Genomic DNA, 10,372 nt, shown 5'->3' on the forward strand with positions numbered 1-10,372 from the left:
ATCATATTCTTCTAGCAAAAGACTTAGGCATCTGGGGAAACCCATAAGATAGTAGATCAGGGTGAATCTAAGGAAAGTAAAAGTACTTGGAAAGATAACTCTGACAGCCAGAGTCACTCCAATCAGTGGCACATTACAAGGATCAGAGGTGTGATCTCCTGAAAGAAGACTCAGTTGAACTGGAATGTTAGTTTACTGAGGTATCCCCAGGAAGGGTAGGCACTGAAACAAGGAAAGAATCAAGGTTGGATCTCAAGGAGAAGGCAAAATAAAAGTTGTCTGGAGTGATAGGTACCAATGGCATGTAAGCAGTAACAAGAAGGTTGGAAAGCTGTAATTGCCCCAGACTGGTAAGAAGAAAGTGTGTGCAGAGGCAGAGAAGCAGGTGTGTTAGTCTTTTGCACCTGACAAAAACATTTGAGCAAAACATCTTAAGAGAAAAAATATTAATTTGCTTCAAAGTTTCAGAAAATCTTGGCAAGGAAGGTGTGGAAGTATGCCACTCATTCATGTAACAGTGTCCAAGAACTGGCGGTTTTGCTGGCTTTCTCCTTTTATCATCCTGTCACTTAGCCTTTGGGGAAATAGTCCCTTATTAAATGTGGGGTTTTCCCACTAAAATCAGGGACTAGACAAGGTTGCCCCCCTCTCCATATCTTTCCAATATTGTACTTGAGGTACTAGCTAGGGCAATTAAATAACATAAGGAGGTCAAAGGGATACAAATTGGAAAGGAAGAAGTCAAACTATCACTATTTGCAGACGACATGATAGTCTATCTAAGTGATCCAAAAAACTCCACCAGAGAACTCCTATAGCTGATAAACAACTTCAGCAAAGTGGCAGGTTATAAAATCAACTCAAGCAAATCAGTAGCCTTCCTATACTCAAGGATAAGCAGGCTGAGAAAGAAATTAGGGAAATGACACCCTTCACAATAGCCACAAACAATATAAAGTACTTTGGTGTGACTGGCCAAACAAGTGAAAGATCTGTATGACAAGAACTTCAAGTCTCTGAAGAAGGAAATGGAAAAAGACCTCAGAAAATGGAAAACTCTGCCATGCTCGTGGATTGGCAGGATTAATATACTTAAAATGGCCATCTTGCCAAAAGCAATATACTGATTCAACACAATACCCATCAAAATCCGAACTCAGTTCTTCACAGAGTTAGAAAAAGTAATTCTCAAATTCATCTGGAATAACAAAAAAACCCAGGAGAACTAAAACTATAACAACAGTAAAAGAACTTCTGGGGTAATCAGTATCCCAGACCTCAAGCAATACTACAGAGCAATAGTGTTAAAAACTGCATAGTATTGGCACAGTGACAGGCAAATGGACCAATGGAATAGAATTGAAGACACAGAAATGAATCCACACACCTATGGTCACTTGATCTTTGACAAAGGAGCAAAAAACATCCAGTGGAAAAAAATAGCCTTTTCAACAAATGGTGCTGGGTCAACTGGAGGGCAGATGCAGGAGAATGTGAATTGATCCATTCTTATTTCCTTGTACTAAACTCAACTCCAAATGGTTCAAGAACCTTCACATAAATCCAGACACACTGAAAGTAATAGAAAAGAAACTGGGGAAAGCCCTTGAGGACATGAGCACAGGGGGAAAGTTCCTGAACAGAACACCAATAGCTTATTCTCTAAGATCAAGAATTGACAAATGGGACCTCATAAAATTACAAAGTTTCTGTAAGGCAAAGGACACCATCAAAAGGACAAATCGGCAAACAACAAATTGGGAAAAGATCTTGACCAACCCTACATCTGACAGAGGGCTAATATCCAATATATACAAAGAACTCAAGAAGTTAGACCCAAGAAAACCAAATAACCCTATTAAAAATGGGGTACAGAGCTAAACAAAGAATTTGCACCTGAAGAACTTCGGATGACTGAGAAGCATCTTAAAAAAAATGTTCAACATCATTTGTCATTAGGGAAATGCAAATCAAAACAACCCTGAGATTTCACCTCACACCAGTCAGAATGGCTAAGATTAAAAACTCAGGAGATAGCAGGTATTGGTGAGGATGTGGAGAAAGAGGAACACTCCTCCACTGCTAGTGGGGTTGCAAATTGGTACAACCACTCTGGAAATCAGTCTCAGAAAACTGGGCACGTCACTTCCAGAGGATCCTGCTATACCACTCCTGGGCATATACCCAGAGGATTCCCCAGCATGTAATAAGAACACATGCTCCACTATGTTCATAGCAACCTTATTTACAATATCCAGAAGCTGGAAAGAACCCAGATGTCCCTCAACGGAGGAATGGATACAAAAAATGTGGTATATATACACAATGGAGTACTATTCAGCCATTAGAAACAATCAATTCATGAAATTCTTAGACAAATGGATGGAGCTGGAGAACATCCTACTAAGTGAGGTAACCCAGTCTGAAAAGATCGATCATGGTATGCACTCACTGATAAGCAGATATTAGCCTAGAAACTTGGAATGCCCAAAACATAATACACTATAAAATGATGTCCAAGAAGAACAGAGGAATAGCCCCTGGTTCTGGAAAGGCTCAGTGCAGCAGTATAGGGCAATACCAGAACAGGGAAGTGGGAAGGGGTGGATGGGAGAACAGGGGGAGGGAAGAGGGCTTATGGGACTTTCGGGGAGTAGGGAGCCAGGAAAGGGCAAATCATTTGAAATGTAAATAAAAAAATATATCGAATAAAAAAAAGAGTGGGGTTTTCCACTCTAATTAATTCTTTTTGGAAACACCCTCATATACACACAAAGCAAGCCTTGTTGATCTCTTAGGGGCTTCAGGATGGGGATACTTCACTGAGCTGGTTCTCACACTATCTCATTGGTCATGTGTGCTTGGAGAGCTGGAGGCAGACCCCCCCCCCACTAGAGCTTGTCTGGATTAGTTCTAGACTGACCAAGGTGTCCTAAGAAGGATCAGCTACAGGCTTGGTTTGTGAAGGACTGGCTATATCACAAAAGGAGGCAGGACCAGAAGCAGAGAAAAAGCCATTCACACACATAAGATGCAAGTGGTACTGGAATAATCCTGGGAAAATGCCTCTGGCTTGTCTTATCCTGAATGGCCTGCGCCTTCAAGTCTCCCAGTCTAAAGAGCCAAAGGCTGGTCAGCATCCCTTTGATACCTGTGTTGTGGCCAGAGTGACTATGAGGGAGACTCCTTAGGATGGGGAGGCCACAGCTGAGAACAGCATGAGATCTTGGTACTTGAGGCTCAGTAAATTACTATGCCAGAATTCATCAAAGGTCAAGCTGATTGTCTCATGTATGCCATAAATTCACCAACCAAAACACATCATGATCCTGTTTGTCAAATGTTATTTGGACCTCTGGAGTTACCACCAACTTAGAAGTCTTTGATGGAGTCTTCTTCCAAAACCAGGAGTTAAACAGCTGCCTGAGAGCACAAGAGAGCTGGAAAGAAGATTCTCCACATGACATGAAGGAAACTGTGAATGAACTTTGGAGTATGGAGCTAATGCAGTCATTAGAGTGAGATAAGGGAGGTAGTGGGAATCACATCTAGGCAGATGACAGCAGGAGGACTGTGCCCTTGGGACACACCCTTCTCTGAGTTGCTTAAGGGAGTAGGATGGTGGTCTGCAGACTGCCTTTTCCAGCTTGGTTGCTACTATTTAGGTTTTGTCAAAAGGTGACATTAGAGAGTCTGAAAGGAAGAGGGAGGAAGAGAGGAACACCTTCCCACTTTTCCAATTCCTGCATCAGTCCAGCAGCAGTAGCCACCAGCTTCCAGGTTCTCAGTCCCAGAGATAACCTAACCTCTGGAATGTCAAGTTCAAGGACTACATCCTGATGCTGTAGGAAGACACCATCCAGAGATGTATTCATCTGATTCTAAAGGAAGACGTGGGTTCTGTAAGGCTGAATAACACAGGAATAGGACATGTGTAGAATGTCACCTTCTTCATGTGGTACCAAAGGTATGGGATGAAAGACTCCAAGAGGTATTTCAGAGGAGGCCGGGAAGGCTGCTAATTGTTTTTTAAAAGAAAGGCAGAAACACCAAAACAACAGCAGCAAAAGTGTGTAACCCACCACACATGTGCAGGTATTCAATACCATCCATAACTTGTATTATAAATATGACTATTACGAGGCAATTTTATACCTCTAAATTTTGACAAGGTTTGAAGAAGTGAACATTCTCAGGAAATAATTATTGATGGATACAAAGTGGATGAAGTAATAGATTATTATTACAGCAGTTATAGTACTGGAAGAAGTAACATATACACCTTACAGCAGAATGATGTTAACTAAATTATGTCATTTATAAATCCACATTATAAAGTATTGCTTAGATAGTTTAATAATCCTAGAAAAGAATATCTGACTCATAAAAATATTTATAGACTATCTCCTAATAAAGAAAAAATACAAAACTATATGCATTCAACGCAATCCTGTTTTTACCAAATGATAAATAGGTCCACATATACATGCGTAGGAATGAGGTATTTTTAAAAGACGTTAAAAGTGTTAATAACTGTTGCAAGATATTTCCTATCCATTCACACTGAGGCAGTGAGAGGCCAATGATTGGAGGGGAGAGAAGAGGAGCAGCTAAGAGAAGTGAGGGGAGGAAGAGAGAGAGGCTAGGGGACAGCATGAGAGAGCAGACAAGGAGACACGGATATCCAGATGGCTTCAGATGTGCTTCTGGTGTTCTGAGAGATTAGAAATATTGGGATAAACCCTTATCATTGTAAATTGGCATTATGTAATTGGGAGTTTCATATACATTAATACATTTGGTTAACTATTCTAGTTTAAGAGTCATGCTTTACTGGATACTTGGAGCAGAGGCCTGGAGGGGCGGTACTATATTGTAATTATTTCCCACTACAAATAACTGAGCCACACCCCAAACTAATTTAATCATAATGATGGATGGGAAGAAATATCAGTGTTTAAAGCACCCCAGTGGATTACAATAGAAAGCTAGAAATGCAGTCACCATTTTAAGCACACCCACCCTATTCTGTATAGCCTCCCCTTACCCCAGGCTACAAAATTGCAGCGCTTCTCCTGTTTCTCAATTGATTCTTTTGGACCTCAAAAAAATTATCATTTGCCATCTACAGTGCTGTGGTTCCTGTCCAAGCCTGCCGACCGAGAAACAGGAGAGTCAATGAGGTAAGTCTGAGTCCAAGGCACAAGCCTGAGGCCAAATGCACTGATATCCCAGGGCAGAAGAAAGTGGATGCTGCAGCTTGGGAGATAAAAAGCTCCCTTTCTCCCCTCTCAGTTCTGCCCAAACCCTCAAGTGATTGCAAGACCATACTGGGGAGAGCTGACTTTGCTTAGTTTACTGAGTAACCTCTGAGTTCAATGAGTAACCTCTTCCAGAAATCCCCTCACCAAAACCGTCCCCAAGATAATGACTTGTGAGCCACCGAGACATCCCTTAGTTCAAGCTGACAGTCAAAATTAGCCATCATAGAAGGGAGTCCATTTGGAGGTGGCGCCAGATGTTTTCAAACATCCAAATCACATCAGGTGTCTTAGAGAATATGATGTTGGAAAAACAATGGGCAGAAGCTCTTCTAAAGAGTGAAGAGCTGCCTGAATTCCAGGCCTATTTGGCCTCAACCAGTTTTAGTCCAGGTGGGTCTCCCTCTAAACACTCAGGGTACGTCTGAGCTTTCTGCCTGTTGCTGGGCATGTTTCTTTAAAAAGGCCTAGGCACTGAGTTCCTAGATCAGAGGTAAGACCACATAGGGACTGCCATATCTATTCCTGGGTCTTCATCTGCTCCAAGTTGGTGAGCAAGGGGCAGGCTGTGTATAGTATAGGAGTAAAAGAGCCAGACCTGATGCTCTGTCTGGCTTTCACATTTCTACCACAAAATAGCAGTAATAGCAGTTTCTCAGCTTTCTAGTGGTCATGTTTAGATCTCAATCCAAATACACATCATGAAATATTTGAGAACTGGTAGAAAATAATAGTCCTATGCCAAGAGAATGTGATTGAAGGTTTTGGGACAATTCGGTAGTACCAAGAGGTCCAGGGCTTCTGGGAAGACCCAAAACATGGGAGTGGTCCCAATGCACTGTATGCAGAGGTTTGCACCAATCACCATCAGCTTCTCCCAGTGACGTAGGTTTTAAACGTTCTTCAACTCTGATCCTACCTGCTGAACTGGAGTTGCCAAGAACTTCTCTTGAACTCCACCCTCCAGGTGGTTCTGTGAATGTTGGAGCTCAGAATCACTGTTTTAGAACAGTGGCTCCATTCTGAGCCTTCAAGCCACCTGGGAAACTATGAAAAACCAATACTAAAGCCGCACACTCCAGAATAAGTCAGATTCAGTGCCCTCTGAGGAAGCCTGGTCATGGGTTTTTCTCACGGTCTCAGAGGGTAATAACTAGGTTCAAGAGCTGCACTTTGAAAAAACAGGAGATGCCAAGCAGACGCTTAAAAGATGCAGAATACAAACACCATATACACACATCACACACCACATGGACTACATACCATATACAACACACACAACTACATGCACACCATGCATACATACTACATACACATCACACACACAGACCATGTGTACATGAGACATATATATCATATACACACAGACACACAGTAGAGCCAAGGTTGATTCCTCATCTAGGTGGAATGAGTTTCAGAACCTTCAGTTGTTTATAACATGACTGAACTTATCTCTTTTGCTAGTGACCTTTGGATAGATTGAATCATTTCCTTTGGAAAGCAAAGAAAATTACTTGTTTCTGACAAGCTCTCTTCATCTCTGAAAATATTTCATCAAACAGCATTTATATGGTTTGGAAATCCCAAACTTCCTCTAGATTTTTGTCTATTGATCTAAATAGACATAAAATAATGTTGGGAGGGCCCTGGATTTAACAGAAAAATGTCTTCCATTTGAACAGAGTAGTATCTTAGACTTTGCCCAGAGCAGCCCCGCCTCTGTTTTACAGGGGAATGCTGGGATGCATTAGTGCCTCTGTTGAGATCCTAACTCAGCTAAGAATGAGCCAACTCTCTACACCTCCTTTAGCTGTATGTTTGTAATCATCCTGGGTGGCCAGTAAGCAGTGCATTGGCATTTTCTCTGAGCATCTCCAGATTTCAGTGTCTTAATGTCAGCATGACAAAGGATAAACCTTGGTTCAATTATGTATTACAGATGGGAACTACTTAACATCTATGTGCTTCAGTTTCCTTATTGGTAGCAAGGAGACACCTCCAGACCCCATTTTTCACAAAGTATTTAGAATAGAGACAGCCATTTAAGTCAGTGACAGTTATTCTCATGGACCGTGAGAGAGCCTGACCTACTGATGCTGTCTTAACCTAAGTTTCCTTCACTTTGGTTCTCCCACTCTCCTGTGTCCTGTTTCCCGTGGTATGTTCTGGAATTCTGTGTTCTGTGCATGCGGTGGAAGAAACTGAGCCTTTCACATAGTGGGCAGTGATGTTGAGGGACAGAAGGCATGGGACCTGGGAGGCAGAGGGGAAAAGGGGGAAGAGGAAGAGGAAGAAGGAGGAGGAGGAATATTCTTGAAAGAGATTTAAAACATTTGTTGCTTTTTTGACTTCCCTTGCCAATGATGAGACATGGGATGATGGCCTTTCTCAGTGACAACCATGACATTTTTACAACCATCCATAACCACCATCAGACAACCTGGCTGGGAGCACTATAGCCCCTGCTGTCACTTGATTTGTTGGGTGACCTCCATTAGATCTATCATTTTTCTTCTCTGGACCCCCTCCCCTCGGGCAATGCTTTCTGCTAGAACTGAAACACTGTGACTCCTAGGTCCTCATAACAACTGGAGGTGAAGGCGCTTTCCATGGCTGTGGTATGTGATGGACAGGAAGTTGTTGCTCAAGACTGTGGACTAAACAGGGCTCCAGGACCGTATGTCCATCTGGTCTTCCATCATCTCCCCTAGTAAGCCCATGTTCCTGCACCATCGCCATGGTAGTCTGTCTCTACCATTCTTACTTTCCATTTAACATCCCTGATAATCACCCTGGGCTTGTCCCCAGTTCTTCATTTTCTACAAAGGTCTGTCCTTTCTCCTACCTCCTCTGGGGCCTAGTTGAAAACTAGGTGCTTGCTATTTTTAAACAACAAACTCATTTGTAAGTATCAAACATATTATTAAAAATATAATACATAATGAAATAGCGTTTCAAATTATCAACAACAAAAGAATTAACATTTCAACAAATGGTTTCTGAACAGATATCTAAGTCAAAGGTCTGGACCTTACAGATAATTACAGATGAAATCCCAGTCTTTTGCCACTCATATCCACGCCTTCCTTAGAAGCACATACCAAACCCATGAGCATGTGTAAACACATGGTAAATATAAAGAAGGGAGGTTTGGTAAAGCCAGGTCTGAGGTCAAGTGATCCAGGCTGAGATGACAATGGCCTCAAATGGGTTCCCTAGTTCCCACTTCCAGGAAACTGAACATATATTTATCATCAGAACGCAACCTCAAAGGGCATGACTCATAATGACGTTAAGGTCTAGAACCTTGGCAAACCAGAGAATCTGTACTACTCCCAAGAAAGCTGGCCCATGGAGAAGAATGAGGTATATGGGCCTGAGTGACTCATCCTGGGTGCATCTCTCCCAGTGCTGGACACCAATCACCTATTCCGCAGGCTGAGGAACACACTGGATGCTGTCAGGAATCCTCCAACTTCCATTCCATCTTCTCTAGAGTCCTGAGAGACACAGCATGGGGCTGGGGCTTTTCTTTGGATTATGTTAGGATGCTTGCCTTCTTTTCATTATTCTCATTATTCATAAGCCTCAAATTACCTGGTGAGTACCCGCCCCACAGTCCATCTTCTTTGGAACATCAGACTCCTCTCACCGCACCTTTACTTTCACTTATATATCGGCCTCTTAGCCAATACGAAGAGGAGGAAATCAACTAAGCGTTGGGTTGTATGATTTCTGCCTTAAGGTTGTCTGAATCACATGTGAACAGAATGTGTGTGTGTATGTGTGTGTGTGTGTGTGTGTGTGTGTGTGTGTGTGTGTGTGTGGTGATCGTTACTCCCAGAGCTGCAGGCAGAGCCAGATGAAGCCCAAGAAGAGGAGTGAGGCAGGAGTTGAGTTTAGGAGAGGATGGTTGCTCGGTCTGGAATTACCCAGCCAGTTATGAGGGCTAAGGTCCAGAATAGAACTGGGAGTGGGAAAGTGAGCCAACTGGGGTGGTGTCTCTCTCTCTCTCTCTCTCTCTCTCTCTCTCTCTCTCTCTCTCTCTCTCTCTCTCTCTCTCTCTCTCTCTCGTGGCTATTACACAAACAAATAAAATAGCAATGGAAACGAGGGTGGAAAGAGGAGTATCACCACAGTCCTCCCCCTTAACACATCAGATGTTTTTATTTTTCCAAGTCATTTTTCCAGGCCTCGGTGACATTTATTCAAAAATGTTACACTGAATGGTAAACAGAGCTTGGGCCCAGTTCCAAAGTTCCAAATTGGGCCGCTCTCCCGTAGGCTCACGCACTGAGCACATTTGTAGGTTGTTACATACACTTCATCCGCTTAATAACTGCACAACATTTCACTGGGTGTTGTCACCCATGCCACCAACAAGGGGTGAGTGTACCAGTTTCCAGGAACTTGCGCGCTTTGGGTCATCATTAGTATTTGAGATGTTTATGCATCTGTTAAGCATTGACGCTCGTGATAGGATTTGCTTTCCCTTGGTAAGTAGGAGGGACAAGCTTACGTCAGTTCTTCTGTTTACCAGTCCTAACTCCTCCAGCCTGAGTTCTCTGGCTTTCTAGGACCTGCATACTTTTCATGCAGGTGAATCTGCCTGGGCTTCTCCTCTGGTCAGTGGGACCCCCGTAGGTATTCCCGCCCCCATCCTGGCACTTCAAGTCTCTGTGAAGCTAGATACTTCCTCTCCCATTGAAGCCAGATAAGGCAGCCCAGCTAAAACAACATATCTCACATACAGGCAACAGCTTTTGGGATATCCTGTGTTCCAGTTGTTTGGGATCCACATAAAGACCAAGCTGTACATATACTACATCTGAACAGGGAGGCCTAGCTTCAGCCCATGAATGTTCTTTGGTTGGTGGCTCACTTTGAGAACCCCAAGGGTCCAGGTTAGATGACTCCATTGGTCTTTCTGTGGAGTTCTATCCCCTTCGGGTCCCTGTAACCCTTCCTCCTATTCTTCCATAAGAGTCCCCAAGCTCCATCCACTGTTAGGCTGGCTGTAGGTGTCTGTATCTGTCTGAATCAGCTGCTGGGTGGAGCCTCTCAGAAGAAAGCCATGCTAGACTCTTGTCTGCAAACATAGCAATGTCATG

Source organism: Apodemus sylvaticus, chromosome 1 (assembly GCF_947179515.1).
Source record: "Apodemus sylvaticus chromosome 1, mApoSyl1.1, whole genome shotgun sequence".
In the NCBI taxonomy this organism is placed as follows: Eukaryota; Metazoa; Chordata; class Mammalia; order Rodentia; family Muridae; genus Apodemus; species Apodemus sylvaticus.